Genomic DNA, 20,134 nt, shown 5'->3' with positions numbered 1-20,134 from the left:
TTGGTGTATTACATATGGGGGTTAAATTGCAAAAGTTAGAGTGCCATAGTAGAATTAATGAAATTGGTGAATTACATATGGGGCTAAATTACAAAAGTTAGGGAGTAATAATAGAATTAAAGAAATTGGCGTACTACATATGGGGCTAAATTGTAAAAGTTAAGGTATCATAATGGAATTAATGGAAATTTTTACAACATTTGGGGTTAAATTGCAAAAGTTAGGGTGGCATAGTAGAATTAATGAAAGTGACTTAGAAATAAGTACTTTAAACAGTGACGATTAATTCTTGTCACTAAATCCGAATCGGTAGAGTGACAGTGACGATATTAGAAGTTGTCACTATATAGATCATTTTAGTGACAACGTTTTTCAACGTCGTCACTGAAGACTTAGTTGCTTTGAGCAATTATGACAACTTTCCTTGTTGTCACTAATGACCATATTTCTTGCAGTGTAGTTTGTGACGAAAATAACGGGTCATCACTAAACATTTAGTTGCTTTGATGCAATTGTGACAACTTTAGGTGTCGCGACTAAAGAATCTCCTTTATTGACGACTTATTGTCATCACTACAAAATGTTGTCACTAATAACTTTTTTTTTAGTGACCAGTGACGACAACAAAAAGTCGTCCGTAAATAGGCCAAGCAATAGTGATGATGTTCTTAATGTCGTCACTATTGTGTGTTCTAAACACTCCCGCGCTCTTGCTAAATCTTGGTGGGAATTTACTAGTGAGTCAATAAAGGATCCACTTTTGTGACAACTTTTTTTCGTCACAGAGAAAAGTTGTCACTGATGACCAATTTTCTTGTAGTGATATGTGCTGGTGATGGTGACATGATCTGTATATGGTTGATATACATGGTGCATGGACATTGAAGATCTCATACTTTTTAAGCGAAATTAGACTGAATAACACTCAATTATCTCTCGGTTGTGATGACTAAATTTGCTAGGAGATCATTCTTTTTTATTCCTCAATTTTTCATTTTGACAATTCTCTTCTGCAGCTGCAAATGCAACAGGAAGGATTGAATACGTAGAGTAAGTGATTAAGCACTTAATTTAGCAAGCATCAATCGTAAAATGTTGAAAACGAATTCAAAAACTTAGACGGTAAAACTTGGTCAATTTCATATGAATTTTTTTGTATAACTAACACCAGTAATGAAATATATTATGAACGGTGTCGAATTTTGAAAGTAATTTTTAAATTAATTTTATTGAAATGTAATGCAGAGAAGTTCTCTTTAATACAATGGAAAGAAGACTAGTCGAATAACCAACATAGAATAAGAGAAATGAAATTGTTCAAAATTACTTTGTGACTTGGACTGAACACCAATCACCAATCACTCATGATCTTTTAAATCAGCTAACCAATTAATGACATTCATGCTGCTGATAAATAGCCCTAGTGCGGTTAGAATATGCGATGTTACCTCCTTGAACAAATTGAAAATTTTGCTATTTTAACTTGCACTTTGTCACCCATCTTCATGTTTAAGCTTGGGATGATAATGAACAAAATTTGTCTTCAAAATTCAGTTGCATCTTTCCTGTATGTGAGTCCGAGTTAAAATATCTAAAGCTAAAATAGCAAGACAAAATAAAAGAAGAGAAAAATGTAGGAGAATTTATCAAAAGGAAAGAAAAATTTCAGAGACAGGAATATTGGAATTGGAAAGCCACCAAATAATTAATGTGAACTTCACACAAATGAAAATTTGAGGCTAATTCAGGATATGAACAACAATGTATTATCCAAACATTGTTGGCATATAAAATTTACTTAATGTCCTATGATAGTAATAGCTCGGCTGGCGACTACATTTAATTTGCTACATTTCAAATATTTCTCAAGTAACAAATCTTATCAAAGTTGAGCCATTAAAAGGTTTCTTATTATTATTATTATTATTATTATTATTATTATTATTGGTGTCATTCAGCAAGTTAAACATGGGAACTCCTGACAAATAAACAAAAATCAATGATAATATAAAAAAAATCTAAAGATAAACCAAAATAAACAGAAAATCTTCTTTTTCTAGCATTTGCAGCTACATTAGTTAATCAACTTGTGAATTCAAGCTGAAAAAAAAATATAGGAAATTAACTCAGGAATTCAAAAACCAAAAGAATTTTAAAATTAAAGAAAAGTAATGAATGATACAATAAGAAATGTGAGCATTTTCATTGGCTGATCAAGATTAGTACCTGCAAGTGACTTGCAATGTGATGATGTGCTAAGCCTGAGATATCCATCGCCTTTTGTATTGCCTTTGAATGAGCATCTGAATAACGAGGAAGACTGCTCTGGTTCAAGAATTTAAAATATCTTGTCTTCACTCTGAACTTCCCCCACTGCTACTTTGCCCCAACATCTTCGAGGTGCTAAAACTTCTTTTTTAACAATTCCATATATATTTGATGACAATTCAACCATTTTAGAATTCATTGGCAAGTGAATCTCAAAACACCATTTTTTTCATTTTTATTAAATTACTCTATGTAATTAATTTGGGTTATTCTTGAAAAGTGTGTGTTCAAACAATTTAGATTTGGCAAGTTGCCGTCAATGAAAGAGGAAGCCTTGTCACATCCACACTAACTTGTGGGCAACTCAACCAAAAATATAACCATTACACGAATTGCGCACATAGTAGACCACTTAATTATCTACTGAGACAACAAAAAATAAGTAAATTAGTTGGAAGTATGCTATTTTAAGAATGGAATAGATTGTTGAGTTTGTCTTTGTAACCCATATTGAGAATTTTATAAAAAAAAGTCTCTTTTTGTGGTGGTTATAAATATAGTGGATTTAAATGAGATTAAATATGCTAAGGGCACTAATCCAAGTGTTGTATGTACCAATTCAAGAAAGTTTGAGGGGGCCATGTTCCAATTTGAGAGGAGTTTTGGTTAAACGTCAAATCAAAAAAGCAAGTTAGTAGGCTTTTGGATCGTTAAGTATTTTATGCTATTTAATATGCAAGTGTTATTTTATGCTATTTAGACTCTTTTATGTTTTTAATTTTAGGTACCTTTTGGGCATTGGAATTATTTTCTAGGTTTTGTACTCTTTTTCTATTATAGTAAATCTGCAACCCCTTCACCTATGGATGTAGATCAATTAGGCCTAATTACGTAAAATTTTGTATCTTTCTGTTTATTTGATTTGATTTGTTATTGTCTTTATTAGGTTGCCAAGAACTCTATTGTTCTTGTTGATCAATTTTCTGATACCAAATCTAACAAATTGGTATCAGAGTTTCAGATTTTGGGTTCTTGATGATAATAATAGACTATCAATTCTGGGATATTGATTTAGCGCTACATAGAGTGAAGAAAAATTTTCGTTGGAGTTTAGTTATGGTTTAAAGAAGAGCTATTTTGGCCCGTTGGAATTCGTTGAGAGTTTCGCGAAGAAGGTGGAGCAAGATTACTATATTTGCTATTTTAACCCGTTGGGATATATTGAATTTTTTATGAGTTTTGACTCATCGGGACCTGTTGACCTTTTTTCATCTTGGTTTGTTGGTGGCTTGTTGGGATTTGTTTGGACTATCATGGTTCGTTGGAATCCATTAAATTTTTTCTGGAGAAGGTGTAGTTTGTTTGTTATTTGTCTGCTATTTGTCGATATTGGATACACGTCAAGGTAGAGATTTAATGAGTTTGTCTTTATATCCTACATCGAAAATTTTACATAGAAGTCTTTTCTCATGGTGGTTATGAATATAGTAGAGGTTAAATGAGTTTAAATGTACTAAGGGCATCAGTCCAAGTGTCATATGCACCAATCCAAAAGAGTTTTATGAGACCTACACCGTAATTTGAGAGGAATTTTAATTAAGCATCAAACCAAAAGAGCAAATTAATGGGCCTTTGGACTGTTAAACATTTTATGCTATTTAAATTTTTTTGTGTTTTTAGTTTTCGGTGCCTTTTTGGCCTTGGAATTATTTCTTAGGTTTTGTACTCTCTTTATTTTATAATAAATCTGCAATTTATGTTCTCTGATTTAATGTCTTATGGTTATTATTTTATTTGAATATTAAGGACACTCAATATTTAATTTAATCTAATAACCTAAAATCAGTTAGAGCAGTTAAATCCATAATTATTTAATTACTTTAAATTAGTGGTGACTGACATGATTGGATTTGTGTCAGAAGAACATATGGGCTAACTTAAAATAACCCTCATAGCGTGTTATTTGGTTAGAATAGAGTTTCTTTAATTCTTAAAGTAATTGAAAAATTGAATTTTATGTTTGTGCCTAAGGTTATTTCTTGATTAGAGAAGTGATTAACGGTCATACATTGATCACCAATACAGTAAGAAGAAGTTGATTGTTATCGCGTATTTGGCAGTTATAACTTGTTTATCAGTGAATAAATGAAATTATCATTGCATCGATGATTAATTGAGTGAATTGATAGGGTGTTAATTGTTAGTAATTTTATTGTTAATTTCCCCCTTTGTCCCTGCCAAACATTATTTTAATTATTAATATCTACTTATATTTGGTTATATATGGTATTTGGATTTAATTTCAAAGAAATGGAGTAGAAAACTATAAAAAAGGAGGGACTTTCTGGAGCAAATTAATTCACACATGGGAGACTTTTATAAAAACTCTCCCGCGTCCCGAACTTGAAAAGAAACGAATTACCCCTAATCCTTGTGGATTCGACCCTACTCACCGTTATATATAAATTTGTATTTTTTTTAGTAGGTAATTATTATTGCACAGGTTTGGTACCTGTCAATTTTTGGCGCCATTGCCGGGGACTGGCGTTAATTATTTGTTTCTTTTTAATTTCAATTTTGTTCTAATTTTCTGGTATTTTTCTAGTTTATGCCTCGTTCTTCTCGTACAAACGAATTAATTTTCGATCTTGAAGTAGAGAAGACCGCGCGTAGAACGAGGAAAGAAACTAGACAGATCAGAGAGGAGCAATCTAGTGTTGCATCTCAAGGATTTGATCCGGAGGTTGAGTTGACGAATTTGCGTAGTGATAACTCAAGTGATTCTGACCAAGAGGAAGTCACCATGGCGAATGTACAAAAACTAAGGGAGTTGGCTTCCTAATTTAAATCAGCAACCTTTATGCAATACTTTCCCAAATTTGAATGATAACACTCCCTTTGAACTAAAATCTGGTCTAATTCATCTTTTGCCATCTTTCCATGGTCTATCAGGTAAGGAGCCTTATAAGCATTTGCAGGAGTTTGATGTCGTGTGCAACAGTATGAAATCCCAGCGAATCACAGAAGAGCAGATAAAAATAAGAGCATTCCTTCTCTCCTTGAATGATTCCGCGAAAGACTGGTTGTACTATCTACCACCAGATAGTATCACCACGTGGGATCAGCTGAAGAAAAAATTCTTGGACAAGTACTTTTTAGCGTCTCGAACTGCAAGCCTAAGAAAAGAGATATGTGGTATCAAACAATACTCAGGCAAGTCTCTCTATGAGTATTGGGAGAGGTTTAAGAAGTTGTGCATAAAATGCCCTCAACATCAGATAAATGAGCAACTGCTCATCCAATATTTCTATGAGGGGCTACTCTTCAAGGACAGGAGTATAATCGATACTGCAAGTGGAGGGGCATTAGTGAACAAGACTCCTCGGACAACATGGGAGTTGATTGAGGGGATGACTGAAAATTCATAACAGTTTGGTTCAAGAGAGGATATCCAAAACTATTCATTAAGGAGTACACATTCGATTTGCCTATCAAAAGGAAATGAACCCGTTATACATTAGGGTTTCACTTCAAGAGCTATACAAAAGACATTTACAAGCTCAGTATGGCAATTGACTATCCAATCCATTTTCAAAAGCAATTATATCCCTGTAAGGAAAACAAATAACACGGAATGAGCCAAAGCCCAGTGGTATACCACCCAATAAGCAATCAAAGTCATATAAGAATGAACCTTCATTTAAAGTGCACAAATAAGCAATGAATCAAAACGGTAAAAGGATACGGTCGGCTCTCAAGAGCCCATTTCCACGCTTGCAATCTTGAACCAACCTCATTGACTCTCCGTCAATGTTAAAATACCAAACCGTAGACAACTCTTTACTTCCATTCCTTCCACCTATCATACCCCAACCGGGCCCGCACTCCATTCAGTAATATTTTTGGTAATACTCGAGTTTACCGGAACCAAGGGTCTCATTACCACAAGGTTCCCCAGTACAGTCCCCGTGGCGATTCAATCTTCACGACCAAGCCCTCGCCGGCTCGATCCAATTGACTACCAAACGGGGTTGAGCTCAGTAATGCAGTAAGGCCGTTGGACATCGTCCAAACGACATCAATTCAGTTTCCATGAAATGGAATTCATCAACCAATATATCAAGTTCAGTAATGCAATAAAACGGTAGCCATTCAGTGACAATATCAAAAGAGGTGAGGGCGGTCAAGTACACCCTCACCTTAATCAATTTCAATATTCGAATAAGCCATCAAGGCATCACATAACATTTAACAAAGCCACATAGTAACAATTTAGTGAGTGGTATACTCACCAAGCAAGTAAGTGGTATTTCATGTACCACGATCACCAAGCCGTTGTGCACTACCTTCACGCCCTAGAATCATGCAACACATACAATAAGACTCCATGCCGAGCCATAAACAACACCAATTCACAACCCTAATAGGGTTTCATATGCATAAATGAGCATAATAGCAAACCAGAAATTAGAAAATGGCCTTAGTCTTGGCCCCAAATAGAAAACTGTTTTACACTCATTATGCGGTAATGGTACAACTCTCACTACAAATATCGGTTGGGGGTGTAAGACCCACCGTTTCGAAGCTATGGAACAGGGCTACAATAATGTAGAAGACCACTCAATCCAGTTCCTAGCTTAACTAGGTCGAAAATGCCAAATACTAACCCAGAATTCCTAAAACAGGTTCGCAAAACACAAAAACTGTAATCAGTATATCTCAGTCCTTACAAGTCCAAATGCCGAAATTCCAAAGGCATATGTTAGCTAAGACACTCAGCTACATTTCATCAGAAGACACCAACTCCAAAATCCAAACCAATTCCAGTCAAAATAACCAACTACTATCGCAGTTTTCGCATTCTGCTCAAAGCAGAACAGCTACAGTAATTTCGTCATAACTCATTCTACATTAATCCAAATGACCTGAAATTTTGCAGGCACATCAACCTCATCAATACCTACAACTTTCATGTTTTGAGTAAAGTCAAATTCGGCCTCTAACACAGTGATCTAAAACCGGACAGAATTGGGGCTTCAAGAACCCTAACTTTCCAATTTTCCATCCAAATCCAAAATTAGTTGCATTTAACCACATTTGACATCCACTAGAGCCATTTCCAACCATTACAATTCATCATACAAGCCCCTAACATCAAGATCATATTAAACCAGAAAAATTCCCAATAAAATAAAAACTTCACCATAACAAGCCAAATCAAGAAATAAATCACATTTTCACACACTCATGCCACTTCTAAGCATCATATGACCATTATTAGAGGTAGTAGGGTGTTCAAGCAACACTTACCAAGAAATCAAGAGAAAGAGGGATATTGGACACCTTTGATCTTCAAACAAAGTTCACCAATACACTTACTAACACTAGAAGCAAAGTTTTTATGGAGTAGAAACAACTCTAGGCTTTGGTTTGTGGTAGATTGGACCAAGTAGAAGCTTGCAATTTGATGAACTTTCTTCCTTGTGGAGCTTGGGATGGCCGGCTATGGTGGAGAGAAAATGAAGGGATTTTAATGAATTTTTGAAGATATTTACTAATTGGGTCAAAAGTCAAAAATTTGTCAAAAGGTGAATAGTGTTTCTTAAGTCATGCCCAATGAGAAAGTGACATGTGGCATCTCATTAAATGCCTTCCTATCTTTCTTTTCTCTCTCACATCAATCACTTCACACACACTACTTATCTCTTAACACCCGATAAATTTATAACAGTATCCGAAACTTAACCTTATTGGCCGAATTTTTCCGAACTTTTCGCACTAGTGGGTCCCACGTCCATTATTTATCCTTAATTTTCTAAAAACTCGCCAATGCTAGAAAAATCATTTTAAAACTATAATTGCTCATAAAATCCTCTCAGAAAATATTTCTAAGCCAGAAAATGCAAAATTATGCAATTAAAGGGGAATAAACCCTAGGAAAATAATTAGGGTTTTACGGGCTCTCACACTCTTCCCCCCTTAAAAGAATTTCGTTCTCGAAATTTCTCACCTTAATTCCCGAAAAGGTTTGGGTATTTCTTTCGCATTTCCTCTTCCATCTCCCAAGTAGCTTCCTCCACTCCGTGGTTTCTCCATAGCACTTTCACTAGCGGAATCTTCTTGTTTCTGAGCTCTTTGACTTTTCGATCGAGTACTTGAACCGGTTTCTCTTCATAGGCCAGTGATTCATCTACTTCGATATCCTCCGGTTGTAAAACATGAGATGGGTCAGGATGGTACTTCTTTAGCATTGACACGTGAAATACATCATGGATCCGAGATAGACTGGATGGCAGTTCCAATCGATACGCGACCGCTCCAACCCTCTGAAGGATCTTGTAGGGTCCGACGTACCGCGGTTGAAGCTTCTTTCCTTTTCCCGTTGTAAGACTTCGTAAGGGTGTGATCTTCAGAAATACTTGATCTCCAACTTCAAATTCCAAATCCTTCCTTCGGTTATCCGCGTAGCTCTTTTGGCGACTCTGGGCGGTTTGAAGCCGTTGCTTTATCAACTTGACCTTCTCGTGAGCCTCTTCCATCCATGGAATAGTTGTCGGGTCCAGTGCCTTCTTTTCACCAACCTCATCCCAGTAAATCGGTGAGCGGCACTTGCGTCCGTAGAGAGCTTCGTACGGAGCCATTTGAATTGACGAATGAAAGCTATTGTTGTACGCGAACTCCACCAAGGTCATGTGCTGACCCCAACTGCCTCCAAAATCCAAGATGCACGTTCGCAGCATGTCCTCGAGAGTTTGAATTGTCCGTTCTGACTGGCCATCCGTCTGAGGATGATAAGTAGTGCTCAAGTTGAGTTTCGTCCCCAGGGTTTCTTGGAACTTCTGCCAAAATCGCGACACAAACCGTGGATCCCGATCGGAAACGATGCTCACAGGAACACCGTGTAGTCTTACTACTTCGTCCATGTACAGTCGGGCCAACTGATCCATTGAGTACTTCATGTTCACCGGCAAGAAATGGGCCGATTTGGTTAATCGATCAACGATCACCCAAACGGCATCGTGTCCCCTTTGCGTCCTTGGTAAACCTGAAACGAAGTCCATAGTGATGTTTTCCCACTTCCACTCGGGTATCTCCAAGGGTTGTAACAAACCCGATGGTTTTTGATGCTCCGCCTTCACTTGCTGGCAAATGAGACATTTCTGCACGTATTGAGCTATTTCCCTCTTCATATTATCCCACCAATAGGTCCCTTTCAGGTCTTGATACATCTTGCTGCTACCCGGATGGATTGTATACTTGGATCGATGAGCTTCCTCTAGAATTTCCGCTTTCAAAGACTCGTCCTTTGGTACCACCATTCGATTTCGGTATTTCAAAATACCCTCAGGACTCAAATTAAAGTCCGTAGTTTCGCCCTTCTCCAATTTCTCTCTCCACTTCCGAACCATCACATCCTCGCCTTGCGCCTCTTTTATACGTTCCAGTAGAGTGGATGTCACCCTTACATTGCTAAATATTACCTTATGGCTCCCAAGACAGGGTTTCCACTCGCACACGGATTCTAGCAAATCCCATTCCTTGATCATTAGCCCTGCCACTTGCACTTTACGACTCAAGGCATCCGCTACTACATTTGCCTTTCCCGGATGGTAGTTAATTGTACAATCGTAGTCCTCCAGAAATTCCATCCATCGTCGTTGTCTCATATTTAATTCTTTCTGGGAGAAAAGATATCTAAGACTCTTGTGATCCGAAAACACTTCGAAGGTCACCCCATATAGGTAATGCCTCCACTTTTTCAGTGCAAACACAACTGCGGCTAATTCCAGATCATGAGTCGGATAGTTCTGCTCGTGAAGCTTCAATTTCCTAGAGGCAAAAGCAATCACATTCCGGTTCTGCATCAAAACACATCCCAATCCCTCTCGCGACGCGTCCGCATATACTGCAAACCCGTCCACTCCATTTGGCAAGACCAATACTGGAGCCATGGTCAATCTTTTCTTTAATTCCTGAAAACTCGTTTCGCAACGGCCGTTCCAGATAAACTGGCCATGCTTCTTTGTCAAGTCAGTTAAAGGTCCTGCTAGTTTGGAAAAATCCTTAATAAACCTTCGGTAGTATCCAGCTAGCCCTAGAAAGCTGCGAATCTCAGTGGGGGTTTCTGGCCTCTTCCAATTTGTCACGGCCTCAACCTTCGCCGGGTCCACCGAAATACCTTCGTGGGAGATCACGTGCCCTAGAAACGCTACTTTCTCCAACCAGAACTCGCATTTACTAAACTTGGCATACAGTTGATGTTCCCGTAACGTCTGCAGTACCACTCTCAAATGTTCCTCATGCTCCTCACGTGACTTAGAGTAGACCAAAATGTCGTCAATGAACACCACGACAAACCGGTCTAGATAGGGTTTAAAAACCCTATGCATTAGGTCCATGAAGGCGGCGGGAGCATTAGTCAATCCAAAGGGCATAACGGCGAACTCGTAATGCCCGTATCTCGAGTTGAAGGCAGTTTTCGGAATGTCCTCCTTCTTTATCAATAACTGATAGTATCCCTGTCGGAGGTCCAACTTCGAGAAGACCACTGCTCCTTGCAGCTGGTCAAACAACTCGTCAATGTGAGGCAGTGGATACTTGTTCTTGATCGTCACGTTGTTCAGCCCCCTATAGTCAATACACATCCTCAACGTTCCATCCTTTTTCTTCACGAATAGAACCGGAGCTCCCCAAGGAGACTCACTCTCGTGGATGAACCCCCGCTCCAAAAGGTCTTGCAATTGCAACTTAAGCTCCTTTAGTTCTGCAGGTGCCATTCGGTAAGGGGTTTTGGAGATAGGTGCGGTTCCAGGTAAAAGATCTATTCGGAATTCTATCTCCCTTTCCGGAGGTAAGGCCACTAACTCATCAGGAAACACATCCGGAAATTCCCTCACTACGGCCACGTCTTCCACTTTTAACTTATCCGTAGGGGTGTTAATTAAGAAGGCCAAAAATCCTTGCGCCCCTCTACTTATCAGTTTCCTAGCTCGAATGCCCGAAATGAGAGCAGATGAGGCTAACCTACCCCTTATATCTAACCTTAAGGTTGCCTCGCCAGGAATGCGAAATTCAACTATTTTCGTTTTACAGTCCAGTTGGGCGTTATATTTGGCTAACCAGTCCATACCCAGAATCACGTCGTACCCCTTAATGGATAAGCTAATCAAGTCCCCTAAAAACCTCCTTTCACCTATCCATACGTCGCAATCCCTATAAACCATACTGGTCACCAAACGTTGGTTCCCCGTAGGTGTACTAACCTCTAAGTCATATGGTAAACTAGCAGGTTTTATATCGATGCCACACATGAAATCAGGGTTAACAAACGAATGAGTGGCACCAGGATCAATTAAAACTTTGGCAAAGCGGTGGAAAATAGGGATCGTACCTTCCACCACCTCGGAAGACTCTGGGATCTGGTGAGGCTCTAAGGAATATACCCTAGCCGGAACTTTTGGTTTGGATCCGTCTCCCTTGGCCGATCCAGTATTGGTTCTCGACGGTAGTTGGCTCCCCTTTTCGTCTTGTTTCAGGACCGGACATGTAGCCAGCTGATGGTCCGCACTTCCACACCGCAGACATTTCCCCAGTTTCCTCCAGCAATTGTCCTCGGTGTGGTTTGTCTTTCCGCAGTGCCCACAGGGACCACGAGGTGCCGAAGCCGAGCCACTCTGGATGTTTCCCCTTTGCACTCGCCCAGCTTGGCCGCCCCTGAACGGAGTCCCTCTGCCTGGTCCAGAATGACGACCACCTCCAGTTCCTCGTCCAAACTTGGAGGGAGTGCTCTTCTCACCTTGTCCAGACGTACTCCCAGGAAATCCACGCTTCTTAGCCTGGAAGTTTCGGACCTGAAGCCGTGCACTCTCAACTCGTTGGGCTTTTTCCATAGCCTCGCTAAACGTGGTAATTTGAGCCGCCGCGAGGTCCTTCTGGATCTCAACGTTCAAGCCCTGAATGAAGCGCCTCACTCGTCTTTGCTCAGTCATGATTAATTCAGGCGCAAATTTGGACAGGCGGGTAAACTGGCTCTCGTACTCCGCCACCGTCTGAGCCCCTTGCCGGAGCCGGATAAACTCGTCTTCCTTCCTCTCCTGGACTAGAGGAGGGAAAAACTTGGCATTAAACTCTCGTATAAAGTTCACCCATGTCCTCGGTGTCTGCTCTCGCTCCCATTTCTGCCTAATTACGTTCCACCAGGAACGGGCAGCTCCTTCCAGTTGAAACACGGCAAAAGTGACCTGCCGTTCGTCCGGGTAGTGTAAAGCCGCGAATATATCAACCATCTTCTCCAGCCATTTCTCGGCGACGTCAGGGTCGGGTCCCCCAATAAACTTTGGTGGGGAAAACTTTTGAAAACGCTCAAGAGCTCTATCCTCGCTCTCAACGTGGTTACCAGGATTTCCGGGGTTAGGGTTTGGGTTTTGGCCCTGTTGTTGCACTACTTGTGCAAGTAGGTTGGTCATTTGCTGCATAGCAGCAGCTATTTGAACGTTGGGGTCTATCTGGGGTTCAGGATTTGGTCCAGTAGAAGCTTCCCCCGTTTCCCTAACTGGTGTAGGTTGCCTAATACCGCGCCCACGTCCCCGACCACTCCGCGTTCCTTCCATAAGATATACTTGGTCTAGGCAAGATTACTAAACCAAAGCAGTAACAAAGCATATAAGTAGCAAATAAACTTTCACTTAGCACATAACGATGCATTTCAAACAAGATCAAAAGCACACACATATACAAGCCAAACATATATACAAGCAGTCAGTCAGGTACGGCCAAAGCACGTACGTACACAAAAGATCCACCTGAGGATAGGCCTATCAAAAGAGATTTACACATAGCTAACTCTACATCCAAAACGGTTAGCTAAGGCACTATCCCTATCCCTATATACACACAAGAGCCACCACTAGCCAAAAGAAGCCTCTAAGATCAAGGCCTAATCAGTCGCCGGGGTCTGAGACCCAGGCGATGGGGTAGACTCCTCCCCAGCCTCGGCCCCAGCATACGAGGCCTCATCACTAGACTCCTCGAGTCCGTCGTCGCATAGGTTAAGGATCGCCTCAGCACGACCCCTGACCTTACGAGCTCGCTTAGTCTCGCGCTCGCGTGCATCTCTCAACTGATCACATAGATCATCAACTCTTTCCTCGACCTCTTGCACGTCATATTCTAGCTCTTTAATACGCGAGGCTTGCTTCTCATTGGTCGCCTTAGCCTGAGTCACCTCAGCTTCCAACGCAGCAACCACAGCTTCAAACTTAGTATTTTCCTTAGCAAACTCCTCGCGTTCCTTTGCCACCGACAAAACTAGTGTATTTGGGTAGGCAAAGTTGCTACGACACCCACACTGTCGAACGCGGCTGGCCGGGCTCCAACGGACCACGGCCCCCTTCTGCCTAAGTTGATACTTAATCGGCGGCAACGTGCTATGAGGACGATCTCCTGCCGGACGGTCACTCGGGTCACCACTGGCATCCATCCTATAGCAAAGGAATAAACAACATGAATAACCTTAAAAACCATAATCAATAAAACCCTCAAGTCGAGCACTTCTATTACACCCAGGCCAATTCAAACCTAGGCTCTGATACCACCTGTGACAGCCCCACCTTCCCCTAAGGCGAACCAAAGGGGTTAGCGGACTGCCTGCCCAGCTCTCGCCAGGACTAACGGTACGGTTTACGTCAATCTAAAACGTTCCGAAACATAACATCGCGCGCAAACAAGTCAAAACACAAAATAAAATAAAATAAAATAAAACGAAAACCGAAGCCGATATTTATCTAAACCATAGCCAAGCATATATGTACAATGGAAATCAACATTTACAACCATAATGGCATGCCAAAACTTATTCATTAAGGAGTACACATTCGATTTGCCTATCAAAAGGAAATGAACCCGTTATACATTAGGGTTTCACTTCAAGAGCTATACAAAAGACATTTACAAGCTCAGTATGGCAATTGACTATCCAGTCCATTTTCAAAAGCAATTATATCCCTGTAAGGAAAACAAATAACACAGAATGAGCCAAAGCCCAGTGGTATACCACCCAATAAGCAATCAAAGTCATATAAGAATGAACCTTCATTTAAAGTGCACAAATAAGCAATGAAGCAAAACGGTAAAAGGATACGGTCGGCTCTCAAGAGCCCATTTCCACGCTTGCAATCTTGAACCAACCTCATTGACTCTCCGTCAATGTTAAAATACCAAACCGTAGACAACTCTTTACTTCCATTCCTTCCACCTATCATACCCCAACCGGGCCCGCACTCCATTCAGTAATATTTTTGGTAATACTCGAGTTTACCGGAACCAAGGGTCTCATTACCACAAGGTTCCCCAGTACAGTCCCCGTGGCGATTCAATCTTCACGACCAAGCCCTCGCCGGCTCGATCCAATTGACTACCAAACGGGGTTGAGCTCAGTAATGCAGTAAGGCCGTTGGACATCGTCCAAACGACATCAATTCAGTTTCCATGAAATGGAATTCATCAACCAATATATCAAGTTCAGTAATGCAATAAAACGGTAGCCATTCAGTGACAATATCAAAAGAGGTGAGGGCGGTCAAGTACACCCTCACCTTAATCAATTTCAATATTCGAATAAGCCATCAAGGCATCACATAACATTTAACAAAGCCACATAGTAACAATTTAGTGAGTGGTATACTCACCAAGCAAGTAAGTGGTATTTCATGTACCACGATCACCAAGCCGTTGTGCACTACCTTCACGCCCTAGAATCATGCAACACATACAATAAGACTCCATGCCGAGCCATAAACAACACCAATTCACAACCCTAATAGGGTTTCATATGCATAAATGAGCATAATAGCAAACCAGAAATTAGAAAATGGCCTTAGTCTTGGCCCCAAATAGAAAACTGTTTTACACTCATTATGCGGTAATGGTACAACTCTCACTACAAATATCGGTTGGGGGTGTAAGACCCACCGTTTCGAAGCTATGGAACAGGGATACAATAATGTAGAAGACCACTCAATCCAGTTCCTAGCTTAACTAGGTCGAAAATGCCAAATACTAACCCAGAATTCCTAAAACAGGTTCGCAAAACACAAAAACTGTAATCAGTATATCTCAGTCCTTACAAGTCCAAATGCCGAAATTCCAAAAGGCATATGTTAGCTAAGACACTCAGCTACATTTCATCAGAAGACACCAACTCCAAAATCCAAACCAATTCCAGTCAAAATAACCAACTACTATCGCAGTTTTCGCATTCTGCTCAAAGCAGAACAGCTACAGTAATTTCGTCATAACGCATTCTACATTAATCCAAATGACCTGAAATTTTGCAGGCACATCAACCTCATCAATACCTACAACTTTCATGTTTTGAGTAAAGTCAAATTCGGCCTCTAACACAGTGATCTAAAACCGGACAGAATTGGGGCTTCAAGAACCCTAACTTTCCAATTTTCCATCCAAATCCAAAATTAGTTGCATTTAACCACATTTGACATCCACTAGAGCCATTTCCAACCATTACAATTCATCATACAAGCCCCCAACATCAAGATCATATTAAACCAGAAAAATTCCCAATAAAATAAAAACTTCACCATAACAAGCCAAATCAAGAAATAAATCACATTTTCACACACTCATGCCACTTCTAAGCATCATATGACCATTATTAGAGGTAGTAAGGTGTTCAAGCAACACTTACCAAGAAATCAAGAGAAAGAGGGATATTGGACACCTTTGATCTTCAAACAAAGTTCACCAATACACTTACTAACACTAGAAGCAAAGTTTTTATGGAGTAGAAACAACTCTAGGCTTTGGTTTGTGGTAGATTGGACCAAGTAGAAGCTTGCAATTTGATGAACTTTCTTCCTTGTGGAGCTTGGGATGGCCGGCTATGGTGGAGAGAAAATGAAGGGATTTTAATGAATTTTTGAAGATATTTACTAATTGGGTCAAAAGTCAAAAATTTGTCAAAAGGTGAATAGTGTTTCTTAAGTCATGCCCAATGAGAAAGTGACATGTGGCATCTCATTAAATGCCTTCCTATCTTTCTTTTCTCTCTCACATCAATCACTTCACACACACTACTTATCTCTTAACACCCGATAAATTTATAACAGTATCCGAAACTTAACCTTATTGGCCGAATTTTTCCGAACTTTTCGCACTAGTGGGTCCCACGTCCATTATTTATCCTTAATTTTCTAAAAACTCGCCAATGCTAGAAAAATCATCTTAAAACTATAATTGCTCATAAAATCCTCTCAGAAAATATTTCTAAGCCAGAAAATGCAAAATTATGCAATTAAAGGGGAATAAACCCTAGGAAAATAATTAGGGTTTTACGGGCTCTCACATTTTTGAAAAATTTGTGCGTCAACAAGAAGAAGTTGAGGGAGGATGAGCATATTGTGGTAGGTGAGAATGTTTCAGCGATTTTACAAAGAAAACTACCATCTAAATGCGGAGATTCAGATATATTTACTATCCCCTATAAGATTGGACGTTCCAATATCAAAAATATCATGTTAGATTTAGGGGCTTCTATTAATGTGATGCCTAAATCAGTCTATGATTCCCTAAATTTAGGACCTTTAAAAGAAACAGAGATAATAATTCAATTGACTGATCGTATATTTACTTATCTGGATAGGGTAATTGAGGATGTTTTAGTGCAAGTAGATGGATTAATTTTTTCTACTGATTTTTATATGCTTTACATGGATGATGAAAGTGCCTCGAATCCATCACCCATTATATTAAGAAGACCATTCTTGAGTACTGGCCAAACTAAGATTGATGTTAGTAAGGGTACTCTCACAATGGAATTCGATGGAGAATAGTCCACTTCAATATTTTTAATACAATAAAACATCCTATTAACTCTCATTCTGTGTTTGCTATTCATGCTACTAATCCCTCTATGCAAGAATTTTCTGAGTTTGGTTTTAGGGGTAAATTCAAAGTTCCTGCGAACAAATATTAGAGGATGAAAGCAATTTATGAGATGAAAATGAATAGAAAATTTAGAAAGAAGGCTGCACTCAATGGCTATTTGGATCCTGGAGGAGGACCACCGATTACAAGAAAAATTGAATTACATCCAGATTGAAGAGTGGTGTTCAACGTCTAGCCAAAGACGTTAAAGAAAGACGCTTTTTCGGAGGCAATCCAAATATTGGTTTTATTATTTTTTATTGTTCAATTCTTTCGTTTTGTTGTTTCTTATTTGGGTAGTAGTCGGTCTTGATATTTTCCTTTACTGTGACCAGGAAGTGCAATCTTGGCATGCCCACACTATGTTAGTGATTCCTGAGATCAGTAGACGTTTACCAATTTTGGCGTGTCCGCGCCATATTGGTCAAATCTCATCATCTCGCGACATTGGCAGGAAATGCAATCTTGGCGTGCCTACGTTATGTTAATGACTCCTGAGGTCAGTGGACGTTTTATAATCTTGGCGTGCCCATGCTGTATTTGACAACCCAAAAATAAAGAAAATACCAAAAAACAATTAAATAAATAAAATTAAAAAAAATACAAATTATTTTCCTTTTTGAACTTTCAGCTTTGTTTTTCTTTTCAAAAAAAAATTCAAATTTTGGAATTTCAATTTCCTAAAAAAAATATCAAAATAAAAACATTTTCCATTTTACACCTTCAGTTTTGGTTCTCACAATTCGAAATTTGAAATTTGAGTTTGCAATCAGAAAAAAAAAGAGAAGAAAAAAACCCAAAAACTATTTTTTTTCTTTTTTCTTTTTCTTTCTTTCTTTCTCTTCTTTCCCGTTGCCTTGTTCCTCTTTTTCCATCTTTTCTTCTTTGGCCGCCACTACTCCATCGCACGCCGCCGCCGTCCTGAGCTCCCTCTTCTCTGATCTCTTCTCTCAGCTGCGCGCCGCCAACCTCCCCATCCCTCTCCAACCTCGCGCGGCCCCGAGTGTGTAGCACCGCATCCCGCTAGCGGCGACCGCCACCTTCTTCACCACCTCTCACCTCCACTTTGCACGTTACACCTCTAGTCTGCCGCTCCTCCAGCGCCGCCAACCTCCCCATCTCACTCCTCGCACTCTCTCTTCTTCCTCGCTCGCCACCAGCTCACGCCGTCCACCGCCATCGAGTGCTGCCCTTGAGCGCCACTAGCAGCCGCAGAGCTCCCCGCCATTCCCCTTTTTCTCTCCATCTAGCTTCAACCGTCGCCACCACCTCCCGTATGCACGCCGCCGTCCACGCGTGCCTTCAGCCCAGCCCAAGCAGCCACGCCTCACTCCAGCAGTTGCTCCCTCGCGCTCGGCCGCCGTCCATCTTCCCAAGCGCTCCCACAGGCATCCTTACTCCACCAAGCAGTCGTGTGCTTCCCTCACTTCTGCCAGCTCACGCCGCTGCTACACCTCCACTCTCACGACAACCACCCGGCAGTGCCGCCTTCACACTTGGGGCATCGGTACACATTCTCTTCAACCCTTGATTGTGATTTTGCACTCTCAAGTGCGTGGGTCACCTTTCGTTTTCACTGAAGCCCTTTTGCTGCTTTCTAATTGAGTAAATTGATGTTATTTGTGGGCCATAATTTGTGTGGATGCCATTTTCTTTACTTACAGTTTTTGGGTGAATTTAATTGACCTGCTGGAGATAGTCTGCTTATTGATTCAAACTATGCGTTTGCTTAGACCTTTTATCTTGACTGTGGGTGACTAGTTTGAGATTTTGTTGATTTGCTTGGAAGTTCGAGTTGTTCCATTTTCTGTGGGGCACACCAGTGGTACTGGTTGTGATAGTGTGTATAAAATTTATCCCTCTTATGTTATTGGTTGTTTAACTGACTACTGGACATTTGTGCTTAAGTTGTTTCAATCTGCATTCTGAACTGTGGCTGCTGGAGTTGCCATTTTCTTGGGTCAATTGCTAATTTTAGCATGTTGAATTGGGTAATTGACTGTCTAATTAGAGACAGTTGTTACAATTTTTGGTCCAATTGTGTCTAATTTGCTGTAATTTGTGTCTAATTGTTGGTAATCTGCTGTGGTTGTTTGTTAAATTAGGAGGTGCTTATAACGCTTAAATTTGCTTGTTGAAGTAGGTTGCCTTAGGTTGCCTTGTTTGGGGGTATTGTGTCTTTTTTATTTCAATTACTGAGTTCTTGGGAGCATTTGTTGCACTTTGGGGTCCATTGATTCTGCATTTGGCTAAGCTTGGGACACCAGTGCTTATTGTTTGACTTTGCTGTATTGTTGGGGTATTTTTATAGCTTTTGCGTGCCTAAATTGTGCTGTCTATTGTTTGGGTTGCATACGGGGGACAGCACCAGTGGTTCTTCCATTATTATTGATTCCAATTTGCCGGTTATTCTGTCTTTTGCTGTTTGGGCTGCCTGCTAGTTACCATGGTGAGGTCGAGATCCGCTTCTAGGTATAGGACACCTAGACACTCACAGTTTCCCCCACATCCATATTTCTGACCCTCACATTTTGGGAGTAATTTGAACTTCACCAGGGCAGCCGACAAGTAACGATATGCTGCTTGTTGTGAACGGTGGATTACCCCCTGCCGATATCGAGACGCCGCCACCTTGGGCCTTCTAAATATTAGAGTTGACTTTGATCGCTTGATCCAGGCCATTGGGTGGCATCCCTGCACTTATATTGTTGACCGTCCAACTTTTATCGAGTTGATTAGGGAGTTCTATGCCACATTTGAGTTCGACCTCCCCACGGGTTGCACAGTTTCTACTCCCAATGTCATCCATTTTAGACTAATGGGTCAAGAGTTCCACCATTCCATTACTGATTTCAATCTTGCTCTTAGTTTTATTAATCAGGCATATGCCGACTCTCGTGAGTATGTCGAGAGTGCATGTGAC

At 40.4% G+C, this 20,134-nt stretch overlaps 1 non-coding gene across 1 annotated transcript; it reads right to left on the bottom strand.

Moving 5' to 3' along the window:
• Positions 1-5,441: 5,441 nt before the first annotated feature.
• Positions 5,442-5,548, bottom strand: LOC113694430 (small nucleolar RNA R71). The gene has a single exon (XR_003449380.1). It is a non-coding gene; the product is annotated as a small nucleolar RNA R71 (small nucleolar RNA).
• Between the last annotated feature and the right edge of the window lie 14,586 nt (positions 5,549-20,134).

Source organism: Coffea arabica, chromosome 6c (genome assembly GCF_036785885.1).
Source record: "Coffea arabica cultivar ET-39 chromosome 6c, Coffea Arabica ET-39 HiFi, whole genome shotgun sequence".
Classification (NCBI taxonomy): Eukaryota; Viridiplantae; Streptophyta; class Magnoliopsida; order Gentianales; family Rubiaceae; genus Coffea; species Coffea arabica.
The sequence above is the reverse complement of the archived record's forward strand: the minus strand, read 5'-3'. Positions and strand labels throughout refer to the sequence as shown.